Raw genomic sequence first — 21,794 nt, 5'->3', positions numbered from 1 at the left:
ATGGTTAACCAAAACTGAGATGCTACTTTTAAAAAACCGAAGGAGTGAGGTATGGCGTTATTTTGTCTTAAGTAAAGATGGTGAACAATGGGCAAAATGTAAAACATGTAATAGTGTATTCACGGCAGTTACCAAAAACGGGACGGGACACTTATCTAGACACATGAAAGCTTGTGCAAAACCAGCTAGTGATCCAACCCAGCCCAAAATTTCCCAATTCCATCCATACGGCTTTACATACAACTATGAGAGGGATAGGGATGAACTAGGAAAAATGATAGTACACGCCGAACAACCTTTTCTTTTCTCGGAAAGTGACGCATTTAACACCTACATTAACAAAGCACTACAACCCCAACATAAAAGAATCTCTAGGAAAACCGTTCGTTCCGCCGCAATGAAAAATTTCCTAGAGTACAAAGTCCGGTTACAAGCCGAATTGAGTAACCTTAACTGTAGAGTATCTTTAACAGCCGATTCTTGGGATAGTGGTTATAAATATCACTATTTATGTGTGACTTGCCATTGGGTAGATGATCAATGGATGTTACAAAAAAGAATAATACATTTCAAAATGCTGGAATACCCACACACCGGCATTAACATTGCTCACCATTTAATGCAAGCAATAGACGAATACAACCTTCGAGATAAAATGATGTCTATGACTTTTGATAATGCAACCTCTATGACATACACAGCTAATCTTATCAAACAAAACTTAACCGATGTACTATTAGACGGTGAAGCTCTTCATACTAGATGTGTTTGCCATGTACTTAACTTATGTGTACAGGATGGAGTTCGGGCAATTGGCCCATACTACAGCAAAATCAGAGATGCTATTATGTCTATTAATAGCTCTAACATGAGATACCAAGAATGGAAGAGTTTTCTAAAACAACAAAAGATAAGGGTAATAAAAATTAGAACCGATTGCCTAACTAGGTGGAATTCCACCTATGACATGTTAACAAAGGCAATTGAGTACAAGGGCCTGTTAACATTATTTTACAACCAAAAATTTCCACAAAATGCTTTGTATGATGATGATTGGAATAACTGTGAAAGATATAAGCAATTTTTTACAGTTATTATATAACATGACGTATTGTTTTTCTACTGTTTACAATCCTTGTGCTCAAAACTTTCTTTCTAATGCATGCTTACTCGCCCAACTTTTCGCTGATCATCGCCATCAAAGTGATTATGATCAGTATCTTCCAGCAATGGAAAAAAGTGGCGTAAATATTATAGTGAGATTCCTTTGATTTATATTTTTGCTTCCATATTAGATCCTAGGCAAAAGTATGAAAACACATTTATGTTAGTTGACATTTACTTTCAATGCATGTTTCTTGACGATGATGTAGAAAACTATAAGACTAATGTGAAGGATCAGTTTTTTGCTTTATATAGAGTCTATGAAGCCAAATATGGAACCGTTCCTCGCTCAGGGCCTTCCCAACCATCCAAAAACGTAAGTAAGAAGGCCAAACATTTATTTTCACAAGCTACTAACTTGATTTCAAGGTTTTCAGGTGATTCATCAATCAGGAGAACGCAAAGCGACGTCTCGGAGTTGCAGATGTACCTGAGTTACGACTTCACCAAAGGCATGGACGACGATGAGATAAACAGCCTCGACCTCCTTGCATGGTGGAAACAACAAAGCTCGAAGCATCCAACTTTGGCGGCAATGGCACGAGACATTCTTGCTATCCAAGTTTCCTCCGTCGCCTCCGAACGAGCTTTCAGCGCATCCGGAAGGGTTTTAGACGATAAGAGAACAAGTCTAAAACCCGAAACACTAGAAATGTGCGTGTGTTTCAAAGATTGGTTGGATGTGGAAAATCGCTCACAAGACCGTTCTTACGACCACAACGACAACGAAGAAGGAACCTCCGCTTCCGGTTCGGGTTTGGCTAGTTCCCAATCTATGCAACTAGCCGATGACCTTGAAGGCGAAGGCGAAGACGAAGACGAGCAAGAAGAAGGAGAAGAAGAATAGACAATTATTGTATATTGTACGATTTTAAAAATATCAATTTTATCATTTTCCAATTTTTGTTTAATACCATCATTGTATGATTTTTATCATTGTTATCATTGTACAATTTTCTCAACTCAAGTAATAATAATATAAAGTACACATTATTCACATCCAAAGTCCAATTTGCCTTTTTTCCCCGTTTTGTTACAATTTGTAAATTCATATTAAAAAAAATAAAATTATACCAATTACTAATAAATCATAAACATTAAATTTTAAAGTAATAGTATAAAGTAAATATATAAATATAAATATTGAATATACAAATTATAAAACATAAATATTCAACTTATAATTATAAAATTCATAACTTAATAACTTATAACTTATAAGTTATAAACTTATAAGTTATAACCTTATAAAACTTATAATTATAATTTTATAACTTATATACATTATAAACTTATTAATTTATAATGTTGTCATATAAAAAAAACAAAAAAATTATTTGAAAACTGCACCAGCCCGCAGGCCGGCACGGCACGAGCCCGCCAGGCACGAGGGCCGTGCCGTGCCGTGGGCTGGCCTGTGAAAATGCCCGGCACGGCACGGCACGAAATCCTTGGCCCGCCGGCACGACCGGCACGACACGAACCAGCCTGTGGCCTACCAGGCACGGCCCGGCACGGTGCCCAGGTTTAGCCGTAGCACATATGTCTGATCTTTCTTGGGGAGCGGCCGAGGCAGCCAATTTGTTAGGTCCGATCGTTCAGCATACCAAGACCCAGCCAGTGTCTTGAGGGGGTCCTAGGAGCGGGCGATCAGAGTTGGCTTCGGTTTTAGCCCGTGGTTTCGACATGGAGGAGACAACAGCTGAGCAGCGAGTGTGGATCTTCATTCAGATTCTCATTTCCATGACCCTTTTTCCTGATAGGAGTTCGCGTGCCTTCCTTTGCTACCTCCCTTCTTTAGTCACGATCAGTGAGATATGATCCTTTAGTTGGGCCAGCCTCTGGACCTTCTCTTGTCGTTACGTCATGCCGACCTTCTCTTGTCGTTACGTCATGGCTGTAGGCAGCTGAACGACGAGTCCCCTTTCACTGTGTACGGTTTATGGAAAGTCGTAGAGGTGACGATCCTTTCCTCTTCTTGTTTTACTTTAATTTGTTCGACTCATGTGCTCAAAGATTACTTTTCATTGCAGCTATGGTTCTACGAGTACTTCCCAGGATTGGCTCCTCGACGGCGTCGTAGAGCAGTTCATGACTTCCCTGTCGGGGCCAGCTGGCGTGACCGAGGAGAGTCACGGGTGGAGTCTGTCTCTGCGCTGCGCGGGCTATTACGCCGAGGCACCTCTTCTATTGGCGTAAGAATTATTTGTTGCCTGTTATTTTATATTGACGTTATTTTCGGTGCTTCAATGCAACTTTTATGGTTTTCAGGTTGCCATTGATGTCCAGTATCGTCCATGGACTGGGATGACTAATCTTCCCGAGGCCTTGCAGCTTTCAGCGTACCACACTGTTTTGATTGGTACCGGACGCTTTGTCTGGTATTTGAGGGAGCGTGTCGTTCGTCAGCACAGTGGTGATCGCTTTGTGGTGCCCTTATCTCCACCGGAGTCGATGCTGGACTCGCGCTTGCTTAGGGAGTTGATAAACAGGGGAGAGCGCTACACTTTTCCTTGGCAGGAGCTTATGCACATGGAGGGTGATTACGCACAGGACTTGCTTCCCTCTCTGGCTCCTCCACCCCGCCTTCCTGAGGTATGTTTTCTTTTGAGGATTTTTGTCACTAGTCTCTGTTTAAATAGTCGAATAACTTGATTATTCGATCGTATTTTCACACGACTGTTCGCCCCGTGGGGAGGATTGAGATTCCGCCCCAATCTGTCCGCTACCTAGGGCCGATTGGTATTACCGAGGACCATATTGCTGACGCGCTAGAGGGTTTCAGACAGGCGCATGAGTCTCTACCTGAGGTTTTTGAGCCAGTAAATTTTTGATGCATTATTCATCCCTTTTAACACCGCTTGTTACTGATTTATCTTTATTTGTTCTCAGCCTAACCGCCCGGAGATGATGGGACTCATGAAGCTGGTTGACGCTCTGAAGTACTGCATCATCAAGCTTCGGCGTGGTCCGAGTTGTCGGAGCAGTTCTGGCGATGTTCTTGAGGTATGCTCATTTTTTCCATTATTACCATTTGTTTTATTTTGCATTGTTAACGTCTTTTGATTTTGTATTTTTCAGGAGCAACGGAGGTCCCGCTCGCGCTCGAGGCATAGAGGCTCGGACGAGGGTGAGCCTAGTCGTGGTAAACGATCTCCTGAGGTTCATCGGCATTCTCAGTCTCTGCGGGATCCTCAGATTTCTCAGCCGTTTCAGGAGGCTCAGTGGCAGCAGCCTCAGTCTTCCCAGCGTTTTCAGGGTCAGGGTCAGAGGCAGCGACAGTCGTTTTCACAGCCTTCACCGCCTTAGGTTGGCCAGTTTTGACTCCCGTGGATCCTAGTTTATTTTCAGCTCCATCGTTTGGGATTCCTCCACCGGTGTCGGGCTTGTTCTCAGTTCCACTGTATGGGACGATGCCTCCACCGAAGATTCCCATGTCTTTGAGTCAGTCTACACCGTTTTCCAGTTGGACGGGTCCTGCTTTGAGTTTGACTGCTGCTGGAGTTACAGGGACTAGTAGGGACACTACTCCTCGTACTCGGATGATGGCGGGACTCTTTGGCTCACCGTTTCCCATATTCACAGGCTGGGGATGACACTGATCCTAACTCTTCTAGTTTTGCAGATTTTTGACCGAGGTTCTTTATTTGTACATACTATGATGACACTTGACGCTGCTTATTTATTATGACTCATTTTGTACATTATTCACAGTTTATGTATTTATTAGTGTGTGTTAGTGTGTGCTTAAGACTCATAGTGTGTGGTTGTGTATTTATTAATGACGCGACAAGAAAACGTAAGTGGAGTTAGTGGAGGGTACCGACCTTCCCCAAAAGAAAAAGAAATAAAAACAAAAGAAAAATCTGAGTAAGTTTTACAACTACTCCACAATAAATATGTTTGGAAATGGGACAAGGTTTAAAACTTCCTCAAAGAAAAATAAAATAAAAATAGAAATAAAATGATAAATAATAACGATGAATAAAATAATAAATAAATAATAAATAAATAAATAAAAAATAAAATGATAAAAAAAATATTAAAAAAATACAAGTTGAGAATTTTATTAAGAATGAAACTCTCTAAAAACAGAAAAATAAACGGTGAAGATAAAATACTAAAAAAAATCCGGATAGATCCAGAAAAAGATAAAAAAAGAAAACGCGTGGGCGCCGCAACACAACACTGTATACCGTGTCACAGCAACGTCTGCCGTGTCGCGGTACAAATTCCCGTGACACAATGGGACTTCCCGTGTCGCGGCACGCGTATTCTACAACGGTGTGGTTTACGCATATAGAAAGATAATTTCTAAGTAGTTCCGAGCGCTTTTGCTATAAAATAGGACCAATATATTCGTGATATGCATAATTACGAAACAAAAAATAATTAGAATTTCATATGTCTCAGAATTTTGATAATACATTACGCGACTGGTCATATTATTTGACCAATGCTGACAAAAGAGAGTTAGAATTGTTTCATGTCAGGGGTTTACTAGCTGACCGGAAAGCCATCAGGAAGGGCTCTCTAGTACTGATGCAGGTAAAAACCCGCTTTGAGTAGCCCCCGTGACACAAAACAGGCATCGTGTCACGGTGGCCTTCTGCCGTGACACGGTGGAATCTGCAAATTATTTTTTGTTGCAGATTTGGTTAATAGAGCGTTTAGAACTATTTGAAGCCCCCGACGATATTGAAAAATATGGCCCTAACGATGTAGTCCGCAGGAAGAAGAATTACTCTGTGAACATGTCGTATGAAGACTGGATAAATTTCTCTACAAAGAGATAATTTTCCATTCGTTGGTTGGTGCCTTGGTGGAGGCTCACTAGGATGGTTGGTACGAATGATACTCCGTATTGCCGTGTTCCTAGTATTTCAAGACTGACTTTTTATTGTCCCTCTCGACTGATGCGACAGTATGGACTTGAACAAGTTGTTCCACGCTACAACGATAGTCCTCGTGAAGTATCGTTGCATGAAAGTAATGTTCATAAATACGATACTTATTGGATTAGAAGACCTTTGTGGACCGTTTCTGCAAGTAACCAAGCTCCTCCTCCTTTATCTAGTGCATACAAGGCATGGTTGAATCCTAGAAGTAGGAGGGAACGAGTCGGATCACGCAAATCGGATGTGAAGAGTCGTCTTGGAAATAAGAAAGCACCTCCTAAAGATCGTCTAGGTCCAAGAACACAAGAGATTGAGTTTAAGACTCCTATAATGTCAAAAAGAAAGAATTATGTGAAAGGGAAGGGTAAGGAGAAGATGGTTTATAGAGAGAAACAACCAAAGAATTTTAAGAAGGGTGAAAGGGGTGAAAGTTTGACTAGGGGTGTGACGGTTCGGGCTACAAAAGACAAATTAATGGTGAAGGCCGACCTAGTTGAAAAAGAGAATGAGGTTCCTAAAGTGAAGAGGGATTAGGTTAGTATTGATTTGCTTTTATGATTTATAATTTTTTTTTAAAAAGGCGCATGATGCTAATAGTTGTAGTCACATTTATTTCAATACTAATAGCTTATTTATTTTAGCCTTAAATAAAATATTACAATGATTTTTTTTTTCAATATCTGAGTCAAGGAGTCGGACGCAATGGAAGAATGAAAAAAAAACATCGAACAAATACTTGAATTCGCAAAGACTACGTCACTAAAAAAAATCGGAAAATATGGAATTCCACCGTGCCACGGTTAAAATTCCGTGACACGTTGGAAATTCCCGCGTGACGGAAATTGTTTTTTTGGCTCAGTTCCACCGTGCCACGGTGGACTGTGCCATGTCGCGGCAAAACTCCTCGTTTTTTTTTGCTCACGGTGGACTGTGCCGTGACACGGTGGACATTCCCGTGTCGCGGCAAAACTCCTTTTTTTTTTTCTCAAGTCCACCGTGCCATGGTAGACTATGCTGTGAAACGGTGGACATTCCCGTGTCGCGACAAAACTCCCTTTTTTTTGCTCAGGTCCACCGTGTCACGGTGGACTGTGCCGTGACACGGTGGACATTCCCATGTCGCGGCAAAACTCCCTTCTTTTTTTTTTGGCGCGACGCAATGCTGAACTGACGCGTATAATTGATCGTTAGAGGGAGGATTTTTTTTTTTCAGTGGCCAGGCCCCCTTGCGGGGTTGCATACGTATCCTTAAAAAGAAATTAGGCCAAACGTAGCTCTATTGGGTCATGAACCCATACGACTAGACATAGAATTTCTTGAGTTGATCCAAATTGGTTAAATTATGGAAGCCGTTACCGTCCATGTCTACCAATTGTGCCGCTCCGCAAGACAAGATGGCTTTAACGATATACGAGCCTGACCAATTTGGTCTGAATTTTCCTCTTGGATCCAACACATTTTTGCGAAGTGCCTTAAGCACCAGGTCACCCTCTTTGATGTTCCTAATCTTGACTTTTTTATTAAAATGTCGCGCCATACGCTGTTGGTAAGTTTGGACATGATGCAAAGCTGCCAAGCGTTTTTCATTGAGTAAGACTAGTTCATCATATCTTGCTCCAATCTAGTCGACTTCATTTAGTTGACTTTCCAACGCAATTCGGAGAGAAGGGATTTCGAGCTCTATTTGTCGTACAGATTCAACTCCATAGACCAAAGAGAAAGGGGTAGCCCCCGTTGATGTACGACCAGAGGTTCGATAACCCCAAAGGGCGAAATGTAGCTTACTTGGCCAATCCTTGTAATTTTCTGTCATCTTTTCGATGATAGTTTTCACATTTTTGTTGGCCGATTCGACCGCACCATTTGTTTGTGTTCTGTAAGGTGATGATCTGTGATGTTTGATATGATATTTCTGTAATAATTCCGCGCATTTGTCTTGGAAATGTGTTCCATTATCACTGATCATCTCATGAGGTACCCCATAGCGGCATATGATATTTTTCTCAATGAATTGAGCTACGAGTTTCGCCGTTAGCTTAGCATATGAGGCAGCTTCGACCCATTTGGTGAAATAGTCGATCGCTACGAGGATGAATTCGTGCCCCCTTGTCCTGGTGGAGTTATTTTTCCAATGATGTCGATGCCCCAAGTGGAGAAAGGCCATGGAGAAGTATATGTGTAGAGAAGCAAAGGTGGAACGTGTTGTAAATTTGCGTAGACTTGACACTTCATACATTTCTTGACGAATTCGTGACAATCTCTCTCCATAATAGTACAATAATAACCTTGTCGTTGAATTTTTTGGACTAACATCTTCGCATTCATGTGTGTTCTACATATACCGACGTGAAGGTTTTCCATGGTTCTGTGTGCTTCTTTCTTGGCTATGCATAAGAGATTTCTCCTCTTGTCACGTAATTAAGGATATCTGTATACCATGGCTCTTTATCTTCTTCTTGTGAACCTGTTCATCGTCGAGTGCTTGAACGTAAGCCGGTTCATATCTTCTTTCTATGGTCAACGGCATTCTGATTGTATCCGTTGGAATTCGCACTATTGATGCTAATTTAGCTAGTGCGTCGGCGAACTGGTTTTCTTCTCTAGGAAAGTACGTATATTCCACTTCATCTAGTTGCTCCGTGAGAGTTTCTAAATGAGCTTGATACGTAGAGAGAATTTCACTTCTCATCTTCCATCTCTTGGAGATTTGGTTAATGATTAGTGAAGAATCACCGTAGATTCTGAGCTTCTTAATTCCCAAGGCGACAGCTGTTTCTAACCCCAAAATACATTCTTCATATTCTGCTGCATTGTTGGTGACATCAAAGTCGAGCTTCATGGAAATTGGGATGTGTTCTTCATTGGGTGATACAAGCAAGACTCCTACACCACAACCTTTTTGGTTTGAAGCTCCATCAAAATAGAGTGTCCAACTATCATCTTCGGCCATGAGTAAATCTTCGTTAGGGAAATCGTACTCATCTTCTTCTTTCTCAACTTCTTCTAGCGGAAAGTCTGCTAAGAAGTCAGAAACCGCAGAACCTTCGACTGCTTTTTGTGGTACAAATTTCAAGTCGAACTGAGCAAGAATGACTATCCACCTTGATAATCTGCCATTGAGTGTTGCTTTTTCGAACAAGTATTTGAGAGGATCCATCTTGGACACGACATGCACTGTATGAGTGAGCATGTAATGTCTTAGTTTTTGTGCGGCCCACACAAGTGCGAGACACAACTTTTCAAGTGGTGTGTATCGTGTCTCGTATCTTTGAAGCTTCTTACTCAAGTAGTAAATTTCATTCTCCTTGCTTTCAATCTCTTGTGCTAACATTGCCCCCATCGTTTGTCTTGTGACCGTAAGGTAGAGTCGAAGAGGAAAGTCAGGTATTACTAGCGCTAGCACGGGTGGGTTTGCCAGCTACTCTTTGATTTTGTCGAAAGCTTTTTGGAAATCGTCGTCCCATGTAACTGGGACATTTTTCGTAAACTTCTTGAATATAGGTTCACATATCTCCGTGATTTTCGATATGAACCTACTTATATATTGCAACCTTCCAATGAAACCTCGAATTTCTTTCTCATTCTTGGGCGGTGGCATGGCCATGATTGCTTTGACTTTTGTGGGATCTATTTCAATCCCTCAAGAACTGATCACATATCAGAGTAATTTCCCTGACGTGACTCCGAATGCACACTTTGCTAGATTTAATCTCATGTTGTACTTGCGGAGTCTTTCAAAGAACTTACGAAGTGTAATGATGTGTCCTGGGCGATCTTTAGACTTAACGATCATATCATCGATATAGACCTCCACCTCTTTGTGCATCATATCATGTAACAATTTTGTAGTTGTTCTTAAGTAGGTGGCACCCGCGTTTTTCAACCCGAATGGCATTACCGTATAGCAATTTGTACCCCATTGTGTGATGAATGTGATTTTCTCCATATCTTCTTCAGCCATCAATACTTGATTATATCCGGCGTAGCCGTCCATGAACGATAGGAGTGCATGGTTTGTTGTGTTATCGACCAGAATGTCAATGTGAGGTAGAGGGAACCCATCTTTCGGGCTTGCTTTATTGAGGTCCCTGTAATCAACACACATTCTGATCCTTCCATCCTTCTTTGGAACTGGAACCACATTTGCTATCCATTCTGGATACTTGGATACTTTGATGAAACCTGCGGCCAACTGCTTTCGGATCTCTTCTTTGATTTTGAGAGCCACATCCGGTTTCATACGGCGTAACTTTTGTTTGACAGGCTTCATACCTGGAATGAGTGGTATCGTATGCTGAGCTATATCTCTGTCAATTCCTGGCATATCTTGGTATGACCAAGAAAATACATCAACAAATTCACTAAGCAAGTTAATTAACTCTTTGCGTTCATCTTGACTTAGTGTTAATCCAATTTTTTCTTCTTTAACAGTCGTATCATTGGAAATATTAACTGTTTCTGTATCTTCGATAACTGCCGTTTTATTTTCGTGTTCTTCCATTGCTCTTATTATTTCTTTGTCATTTTTATCATTTGCAAAGAAATATTGATCAGAGCTAGGGGAATGACACGCATCGTAAGAAAAGGTACTCATTTTATTGAATTCATTGGTGAATACATCAAGAGGGGCAAGGTCAGCTGCGACCTCACCGGAATTATTTGGACTAGAAAGAGAGGACTCAACAAGAGACTCAGGATTGGACTCTATAGTAGAAAGAGGGTCGGCCTCAAACTTTAAGGACTCGTCTACAGACTTAGACTCAGACTCGGACTCGGACCCAGACGACTCAGACACAGACTCAGACTCGGACTCGGACCCAAACGACTCAGACTCATCAAACATAGGACCTACGCCAACGGTTATTTCCAACTTTTCTCCGCTTGGTGTAGTGATCCTAAATGTCTTGCGCCACCCCTTTGAAATATTATCAGCTTGGACGATTAACTCGGAGGGGTCAAAATCCTTGTTTGCAATAACAGCTTGAAAGAGCTCGGAATTATCATTACAGACGGGCTTAGATTCATTCTTCTCCACTCCAAAAAGAAGGTTAATGCCTAGATCATCAGAGCTTGGGCTAGCTGGTTTCTCAGTTGTGAAGAGCTCTTCGTCTTCATCAACAAAGTCATAATCGGGGAACATCTCGAATCCTGGTTCGCGCTTCCATCGTGGACAAATGGCTCAGGGAATTCATAGCATGGGAAGTCTTCCCCTTCTTTGATGTACTGGCCATTGAGGGTTAATGGATATGGATCCATGGCCGTTTCTGTCTTCATGTTTCGAGCGTTATTGCAAGTATTCATTTTCAAGAGGGCTTATTTTATATCTTCTTTTGTTGGCTTGAATCCCAAGCCAAAAGTATCTTTCTTTAGTGCACCAGGATGGCCCCAAAGTTCAGCCATTTTCTTTTTGAGTCCGAGGGTCATTCCAGGGAAATGCCCTTGCTTCTTTAAAATGGCATTAATATTGGTGTTTGAATAGGGATTGAAGTCGAGATGACACTTCTCCTCTTCTTCGATCACGAGAACATCATCGAGTGAAAACCCCCAAAGATCTTCATCTTCTTCGTCATGCTCGACATGGACGATATGAGTGTCGATAACTTGAATGCGCATGGGAGAGGCATCAATGGTAATTGGAACCCCTCCAACTATGGCTTTCACTTTCTGGTGCAACGATGATGGGATTGCCTTTAGCTCATGAAGCCAAGGGCTTCCTAACAATAGATTGAAAGACGCCTTAATTTCTACCACTTGAAACTTGGTGCGACGTTCAATGGCCCCCGTAGTTATTTTCAGTTGGATAGTACCCACGGCTTGACGGCGAGTATTATCATAAGCGTGAATCCCTTGAGTGGAGGGAGTCAGTTATTCATTCTTTATTCCCAACTTCTTTGCAGTACGGAGTGGGCATACATTGATTGCAATGCCGTTATCAACCAGGCTCATAGGAACATTCATCTTCCTACACACCACCGTGAGGTGTAAGGCCTTATTATGTTGGTCCTCTTCCGGGGGCAGATCCTTGTCAGAAAACGCAATTAGATTGCTAGTACTTGGCAATTCAGTAGTGAGAAAGTTGACCAGTCCTTGAGGAGTCATGTCATCATCAACTCCTATTTTCACCAGAGCATTCATCACAGCCTTTCGATGCTCGTGGGAGGTGGCCAAAAGCTTCCACACATTCATCTCCACCTTAGTATTTTGTAATTGTTTGACCACATCGTTGTTCACAGGGTCGATGGGATCAACTATCGGATGTGATTGATGTGGAGGTGGAGGTGGACTAGGTTGTTGCAACCGTCCACTTCTGGTGAGAACCTTGACCTCAAGGTCTCCCCAAACATCTTCACTTGTGCCAAGAGATGAACAAGCTATATCCTTGAGATAGACATCTTCATCGTCACTATCCCAAATTCCATTCACTTCTTTAGAACTCGAGACAAATACAACTTCCGGCAGAAGTTCATTCACAGGTTGAATGAGTATTGACGGATCAAAGGAGACTTCATCTCCCATGATAGCCAAGGCATCAGAAAGAGGACCTGTTTGAATGTTAGGCTTCTTGCCCCCTGGAGGGACAGGAAGTTGATTAGCATCAATTAGGTCTTGGATCGCATCCTTCAACCTCCAACACTTTTCAGTATTATGACCCTTGCCTTGATGAAACTTGCAATAAGCATTGGGGTCATAGCTAGCGGTCCTATTCTCTGGTCGAGGTTCTGGAAATGGTCCAATTGGCATAATCAGTCCTTAACCATGCAAACGATCAAAAGCAACATCATAGGTCATTCCTAAAGGCGTGTAAACCCTCCTTTGCCTTTGGAATCTTTGAGGAGGAGCGTTAAGGGCTAGCACATCATTGATGTTGATATTGTTGGTAGCGTTATTTGGCTTAGAAGATGAAGAAGAAAGAGTGTCGTTCTTCTTGTTTTTCCAAGTGTTGTTATTATTGTTGCTACCAGCAGTCTTCATCAGCTCATCCTCGATATTGATCCCAATATCGTATGCAGCTTCAAAGGTACTCAGAGGTAGAAACTTCAAGTGTTGCTTGTACTTATGAGTCAGATTGGCAATGAACAAGCGAACCATCTCTTTTTCCTTGGGGGGATCCACCAAGAGCGCGGCTATTTCCCTCCACCTGCTTAAATAAGTGGTGAAGCCTTCATTCTCTTTATGTTTGAGAATGGAGAGTTCACGTTCAGAAGACTTGGCCTGGATGTTACACTTGTAACGATTCATAAAGCTTTTAGCTGCATCCTCCCATGTCGTGACATGTTTAGATTCCAAAGAGTAGAACCACTGTTGATAGGCATGCTCCAAGGAAAGAGGGAACACTGTAGGGAAGAGTGTCACATCTACTCCCTTAAGAGCTATGGTTGCAGAAAAAGCCTTCAAATGGAAAAGCGGATTATCAGTAGGCTTGAATTTGGGAATGTAAGCAGTGGAAAACTTTTCAAGAAGTTTGTCCCTTATGGACGAAGAGGTGACAGGTTAATCCACGTAAGTGAATTCTTCAGAAATATTACTCAGCAATTCCTTAATCTTGTCCATTGCAGCGGTAGTGACATTGTTTTGATTGTCTTGCTCTACCGTGTTGACCCTAGTGGTGAGTATTTGCATCATGTTAGACAACATTTCAATTGTCTTGTTGATGTTCTCGGTGTCTTCCTTAGTAGCCATTGGTTGAAAGTAGACTGGAGATGGATCTTGTGGAGATGATTGTGGTGGTTTCCTTGTACACCTCTTTGGTATAAGAGGTTGTTGAGGTATTGACTCGAACCGTAACAATCTACCCCTGATTCTTGACCAAGTGTTGTGACACCGAGACAAACACACCTTTAATGACCAAACTTAACCTTAACCCATCTGGATAAAAATTAAAAAAAATTGAATTTTAAAAATCTATAATTTTGAAATTCTATTTGTTTTTTTTTTAAATATGGGAGGATACTATCAGACTTACTCCGAAAAAAAAACGACACAAAAAAAACTACCCTAAAATACGATCAAAAAGTGGTGCACAACTAAAGAAAAAAGTGTGTGAACACGATATGTGAGTGATTAAGTGAGGCGCGTGTTTTGACCGTACAAATAGACATAACACCAAACTGGACATATAAACTACATACGTACGCACAAAAATCGAAAAAAGACTAACGGGACACATTTCCTGGGTGCCGTGTCACGGTGCTGACTATCGTGACACGGTGCAGTCTACCGTCAAACGGTAGAAAGCCCCGTGTCACGGCAATGTTCACCGTGGCGCGGCAGAACATGTCGTGACACGGTGTGCAGTTCTAGGTCTGTTTTGTGATTTTTCCAGATTTTAATCGATTTTAGGTCCGTACTAATTACTATGTGGAAATAAAAACCCTCGGTCATGGGTTAAAAAAAGAGTAAGTACATGAAGGTTAGCACCAAACAACCATATAACACTTAGTCACGATGATGTAAAAAAAAAGTTCGCAACCTAGAGTCAAGATCTATGTTCAACTATTGGTCAAGCTTTGGTTGTCAAAAGGGTACCATGGTTAAGAGTTTGGACGCGTTAGCAAGGCAGCCTCCCATAAGGATGTATGCCAACGGGCGGCTCCGCAAGTTTGTGATGAAATCGAACTCGACTCCATGGTTTGGGTGGATTTAATAACTCGGATGAACCCTTATTGCCATGATCGTTTTTGGGTTGATAGAGCTTAAATCCCCCCGGGCTAAGACGCATGTAGAACACACACGTTTTTTCATAAAAATCTTAGGAAGTTGACTGTGAGAAGAGAAAATAAGCCACCGGACTGATTTTAAGACTGTCGTGACACGGCAAAAATTCCCGTGCCACGGTACGGCACACCATCAGACGGTGCTCTATACCGTGACACGGCAGATTTTGCCGTGGCACGACAGTCAGAAAATCTGTCTGGTGCCCTGTTTTCCTTCGTACGCAATCAAGTTATTCAATTTTTCCTACGGGACTGACCTAAATGCGACGTTAAAACTTCTATGCATATACAAAAATGCCAAATTAATCACAGGATTATTTTTCAAGAATCTTTCAAGTCTCATCCACTCATCTTAATTAAATACCGATCACTTAAATCGATAAAAAACCAAGAATCCTCCCTAGTGAAGTCGCCAAATTGGTGGCGTCGCTCGAAGTGCGCCTACGTAAAAGCATGTGTGAATATGCTTGGCACTCATAGGAAGTGGGAATTGACATTACGATTAGGGACAACGATTAGGGACAAATAAAGTAGGAAGCCGCCAACAAGTTTTTTAGGAACTTGTAAACCGTTCACGGATCATAAAAAGGCAACCACGATAAGGGACAACGATAGGTAACAACGATTAAACTGTGAAGGTTACACCCCATTCATAATCCATGAGATTACTAACTCCATATGGTTCGGAACCACGAAAGGAGGATCGGGGATGATGGTACAAAGTGAGTCATGGAGTCACATTTGCCTGTATTGGCCTCTACTCGATTCTTATAGTGAAAAGCATTCTTGCGATCTCAATGGCATACAAACATAAATTCAATTCGCTCCAAACTATTATTAAGCTAAATTGGTTTAATATTAATGCAACATATAATTCAAAAATATTGTGATCACTTGAATTAACAACAAGATTAAAAAGGAACCTAAACCGGTTGTCCAAATTATCTTATTAGGCGTGATTTTCAATTACAAATTCCCTTTAAACATGCAATATAGTGATAAAAAAAATAATAGAAGTAACATTAATATTGGAAGCAATTTAGCAATAATTCCAACAATATAAAATCGTTAGAAAAATAATAGAATTAAGAGGAACATAATTCTTACTTTGATTTTGTTTGTTTGCAACTACAAAATAATAAACGAGTTAGTAACTTCAAGGAAATAATAATAAAACAATAATTAAATTAAACTAAATAAAGTAGAGTTGATTTGGGGTTAAACCCTCAAACAGTTCTACCTTTCACGCCTTGGCTTAAGGACAGAACCACGAGCAAAGTATGGACTCCTTGGAGTACTTGATGAAGGAATTTTGAAAGAATAAAGGGTAGGCTAGTGTTTAGGCTAAAGCATAGAAGAGAGAAAAAACTAGAGAATTAATTGATGCCCTGTACATTAGAAATGAGGGGGTATTTATAGAGAAAATGTGTTGAGGGAGCACATAGAACCCTAAAATGATAAAAACCCTAAAAAAGTATCCCGCGACACGGAGAACTGTACCGTGACACGGGAAATCCCACCGTCAGACGGGAAACGTTCCCATGACACGGTGCAATTTTTGAGTGACGCGGGAAATTTTTAGTAAACGGGGAAGAAAACGCGTTAAGGGTTTACGCGGAAAGGGCACGGAAATTCCTGTGTCACAGCAGGTTTCCCGTGTCACGGGAAATCCCACCGTCAAACAGGAAAGATTCCCGTGACACGGTGGACTCCTTCCGTGGCGCGGGAATTTTCAGTCCGCTTTTCCGTCTAAATACATTTTTAACCCTGGTTTCGTTCATCATTTTAAGTGACGATTTATTATTATTTGGGCTAAAATAAGAAAATAAAATAAATAAAAGGTTTGGTCCAAAAATAAATAATAAAAAAATAAAATAAAAAAGGTTTGGGCTAAAATTAAATAATAAGTTTGGGCTGAAATTAAAACTATGCTTTTACCAAAATCAAGACTAATCCATGGACTATTTAAAATACGAATTTAATCAAATACGATTTTTTAAGCACTCTCGTGATTAAATACTGAACCCGACCAATAGTGGCGGTGAAAGGTTGTTCATCATCGGGTTTTGTTTTGGGGAGACATCTTTAGGTGTCTACAGTAGGCAACCCCTCAAAGGGGCCCGACCACTTTAAAAAAATAAAATCCTTCCTCCGTCGATCAAGTAACACACAAAATAGCAAAATGCACTTACACCGTCAAACGGCAGCTCCCACCGTGCCACGGTGGAATTGCATAAAAAAAAAATTGTCGCGCCACGAGGAATTCCACCGTGTCACAACAGTTTCCATCGTGGCACGGTGAAATTCCAGCAACAAAAAAAAGAGAAGAAATATGTCGCGCTACGGGGAGTTCCGTCGTGTTACGGCGATTTCCACCATGGCACTGTGGAATTCCAAAAAAAAAACCGTCGAAAAAAAGGGAATCAGACTTGGCGAATTGTTCCGTGGCGCATATTTTGGGAATTCTGTTATTTGTTCGATGTTTGTTATTATTCTTCCATTGCGTCCGACTTCTTGGCTCGGATATATAAAATAAAATAAAAAAAAGTCATTGTAATTTTTATTTAAGGAGAAAATAAATATGCTATTATTATTGAAATAAATGTGACTACAATTATTGTCATCATGCGCCTTATTTTTAAAAATAAAAATTATAAATCAAATAAGCAAAGCAATATTGATCTAATCCTTCTTGACTTTAGGAACCTCCTTCTCTTTTTCAACTAGGTTGGCCTTCACCATTAATGTGTCTTTTGTAGCCCGAACCGTCACACCCCTAGTCGAACTTTCACCCCTTTCACCTTTCTTAAAATTCTTTGATTGCTTCTCTCTATAAACCATTTTCTCCTTACCCTTTCCTTTCACATAATTTTTCTTTTTAGGCATTATAGGAGTCTTGAACTCAAATCCTTGTGTTCTCGGACCTAGACGATCTTTAGGAGGCGCCTTCTTACTTCCAAGACGTTCCTTCACATCAAAGTTACGTGATCCGACTCGATCCCTTCTACTTCTAGGATTCAACCATGCCTTGTATGCTCTAGATAAGGGAGGAGGATCTTGGTTACTTGCATAAACGGTCCACAAAGGTCTTCCAATCCAATAAGCCTCGTACTTGTGAACGTTACTTTCATGCAAAGATACTTCACGACGATTATCGTTATAGCGTGGAACTACTTGTTCAAGTCCGCATTGTCGCATCAATCGAGAAGGACAATAAAAAGTCAGCTTGGAAATACTAGGAACGCGACAATACAGAGTATCATTCATGCCAACCATCCTATTAAACCTCCACCAAGGCACCACCCACCAAATGGAAAATTCTCTCTTTGCAAAGAAATTCTTCCAATCAACATATGACATGTTCGCAGAGTAATTCTTCTTCTTGCGGACTAGATCGTGGGACCATATTTTTAAATATCGTCAGGGGCTTCAAAAAGGCTAAACTCTCCATAAACCAAAGCTGAAAAATAAAAAAAATATCAGTCGAAGATTTTTTTTTTTAAACAAAAAATTGCAGAAACCCACCGTGACGCGGAAGAATGCACCGTTTCACGACAGAGGTCACCGTGACAAGGTTCCTATTTTGTGTCACGGGGGATGTTCAGAGAGTGTTTTTACCTACAACAGTACTAGAGAGCCCTTCCTAATGGCTTTCCGGTCGGCTTTTGCTTCGTCAAGGCCGCGCAAAGTTTCTCCAAGGCATGTAAGCATAGGAGATCTCCCAGATTCAACATGTTCAAGCACAGACGCTAAACAAGCATGTCCTACCCTACCGTTTGCAAATAAAAGCTTGCTAAACATGCAAAAAATGTAAGCCCTTCAACTGTATACATGATAAGACTCAGAGACAGGGCGATTGAAATATAAATTTGCAAGTTTTTCTAGATCTACCTCATTACCACACACAATTTTATTTAAATCTGGGTCTGTCAGATTCAGATAGCGTTCAAAGTCTTGGTAATAATACTCACATAGGGTAGGCATGGCAATGAGATTTCTGGCAGGAAACCCAAAGATGGCACCGAATTCCTCCGGCAGGGGACATATTTCATCGTAATCAAATTTAAAATAATGTGTTTCTTTACTCCAACAATCTAAAGCTTCCCTAAGAAATTCATGTTCAATCGCTACATGTCTCAAAGCTAATAAGCCTCTGACATGAAATAATTCTAACTCTCGTTTGTCAGCATTAGTCAAAGAATAAGACCAGTCGCGCAATGTATTATTAAAATTCTGAGACATTATTATTGAAATATGAAATTCTAATTTTTTTATGTTTCGTACTTATGCATATCACGAATATACTGGTTCTATTTTATAGCAAAAAAGCTTGGAAATACTCAAAATCTATCTTTCTATACGCGCAAATCACACCATTGCAGAATACGCGCACCGTGACACGTGAATTCCCACCGTGTCACGGGAATTTATGCCGCGACACGGCAGCTTTTGTCGTGACATGGTGTGCACTGTCGTGTCGCGGTGCCCACGCGTTTTCATTTTTTATCCTTTACACATTTTTATCCGGATTTTTATTGTTTTGTCTTCACCGTCTATCTTTTAATTCTGTTTTTTGAGAGTTTCAATCCTAATAAAATTCTCAATTTATTTTTTTTATTTTTTATTTTTATTTTGTTATTTATTATTATTTTATTTCATTATTTATTGTTACTTTATTCTTATTTCTATTTATATTTTTTTTTTTTAATTTTAGTTTTCCTTTTTCTTTTGGGGAAGTTGTAAAACTTGTCCCATTTCCATGCTTTTTTTTATTTTTCGGAGTTGTAAAATTTGTCCCTTTTTTCTTTTTTATTTCTTTTTTCTTTTGGGGAAGGTCGGTACCCTCCACTTACGTTTTTTTTCCACGTCGTTAATAAATACACAATGAGTCCCAAGCACACACTAATACACACTAATAAATGCATAAACTATGAATAATGTACAAAGTGAATCATATGCATAAGCAGTGTCAAGTGTCATCAACCAAAGTACAAAATAAAGACCCTCGGTAAAAAAATCTGTAGAACTAGAAGAGTGAGGATCAGTGTCATCTCCAGCCTATGAATACGGGAGCGGTGAACCGAAGAGTCCTGCCATCATCCGGATATGAGGAGTAGCATCCCTACTAATCCCTGTAGCTCCAGTAGCAGTGAAACTCAAAGCAGGACCCGTCCAACTAGCAAACGGCATAGACTGACTCCAAGAGGTAGGAAGCGTCGATGGAGGCATCGTCCTAGACACTGGAACTTAAAACAAGTCAGGCACCGGTGGAGGAAGCGACCCAGACCACGGAATTGAGTATAGACCCTGATCCACAAGAGTAATGACTGGCCTAAACTCAGGCTATGAAGATTTTGAAGATGAATGTCGTTTCCCCTAACCCTGAAAGTGCTAGACTGGCTAGGAAAGCTTAAGCTGCTGCCACTAAGCCTCCTGAAACGGTTGAGAAAGCTGAGGCTCCCGCTGAGACTGAGAATGCCTACGAACCTCAGGAGATCGTCTGCCACGACTACGCTCCCCCTCGTCCAAGCCTCTATGCCTCGAGCGCGAGCGGGACCTCCGTCGCTCCTGAAAGACACAAAATCAAATGATTTCAATTGTTCAAAATAGAACAAATGGTAAAAATGAAAAAAGTGAAAATACCTGATCAAGAACATTGCCAAAACCGCCCCGACAACTCGCACCACGCCGAAGCTTGATGATGTAGTACTTCAAAGCGTCAACCAGCTTCATGAATCCCATCATCTCCGGGTGAGTAGGCTGAGAACAAAGTAAAGAAAAATCAGTAACAAGCTGTATTAAAAAAGATGAATAATGTGTCAAAAATCTTACTGGTTCAAGCACACGGGCAAAGACTCATGTGCTTGTCTGAAACCCTCTAGCGCGTCAGCAATATGATCCTCAGTAATACCGATCGGCCCCGGGTAGTGGATGGATTGAGTCGGGACCTTAATCTTCCCCACACGGCGAACAATCGATTGAAAATATGATCAAATAATCAAGTTATTCGACGGTTTAAATAGAGACTAGTGACAAAAATTCTCAAAAAAAATCATACCTCGGGAAGACGGGGTGGAGGAGCCAAAGAGGGAAGCAAGTCCTGCAAATAATCGCCCTCCATACGCACAACCTCCTGCCAAGGAAAAGTGTAGCGCTCTCCCCTGTTTATCAACTCCCTAAGCAAACGAGAGTCCGGTGGAGACAAGGGCACCACAAAGAGATCATCACTATGCTGACCAACAACACGCTTTCTAAGATACCAAACAAAGCGTCCAGTACCAACAAAAAAGTACGGTATGCAGAAAGCTGCAAGGCCTCCAGAAGATTAGTCATCCCAGCTCAAGGCCGATACTAGATATCAATAACAACCTGAAAACCACAAAAAGTTGCAATGAAATGCCAAAAATAACGTCAAGGTAGAGAATAACAGGCTACAAAATCAACTCTTACACCAACAGAAGAGGTGCCTCGGCATAGCAGCCCGCGTAGCGTAGGGACAGACTCCACTCGTGACTCGCCTCGGTCTAGCCAACTAGCTCTGACAGGGAAGTCATGCACCGCTCCACGACGCCATCGAGGGGCCAATCCCGGAAAGTACTCATAGAACCATAGCTGCAATGACAAATAATCTTTGAGCACATGAGTCAAACGGGTTAAAACAAAACAAGAAGAGGAAAGATCGTCACCTTTACGACTCTCCATAAACTGTAGACAGTGACAGGGGCCTGGTCATTCAGCTGCCTGCAGCCATGACGTAGTGACAAGAGAAGATCGGCATATCCAAGGCTGGCCCAACTAAAGGATCCTATTGAAGGAGTCGTGTCTTCAAAAAGTGCAATTACTAGATATATCAAGGATCACTATTATGGAGATAATAAGTTCGTTCTCTTGGGGCGTCATCATCTGTTGCTAGACTATGAGAGATGATCTTTGGGCTAGTCAAATGGTCCAAAGCCCGCTAGAATGGATCCTATGAGGTCACACACAAGGGTATTGGGTTAAGCAAGTTAGAGGCCCA

Source organism: Chenopodium quinoa, unplaced genomic scaffold (genome assembly GCF_001683475.1).
Source record: "Chenopodium quinoa cultivar QQ74 unplaced genomic scaffold, ASM168347v1, whole genome shotgun sequence".
NCBI classification, from domain to species: Eukaryota; Viridiplantae; Streptophyta; class Magnoliopsida; order Caryophyllales; family Amaranthaceae; genus Chenopodium; species Chenopodium quinoa.
The sequence above is the reverse complement of the archived record's forward strand: the minus strand, read 5'-3'. Positions refer to the sequence as shown.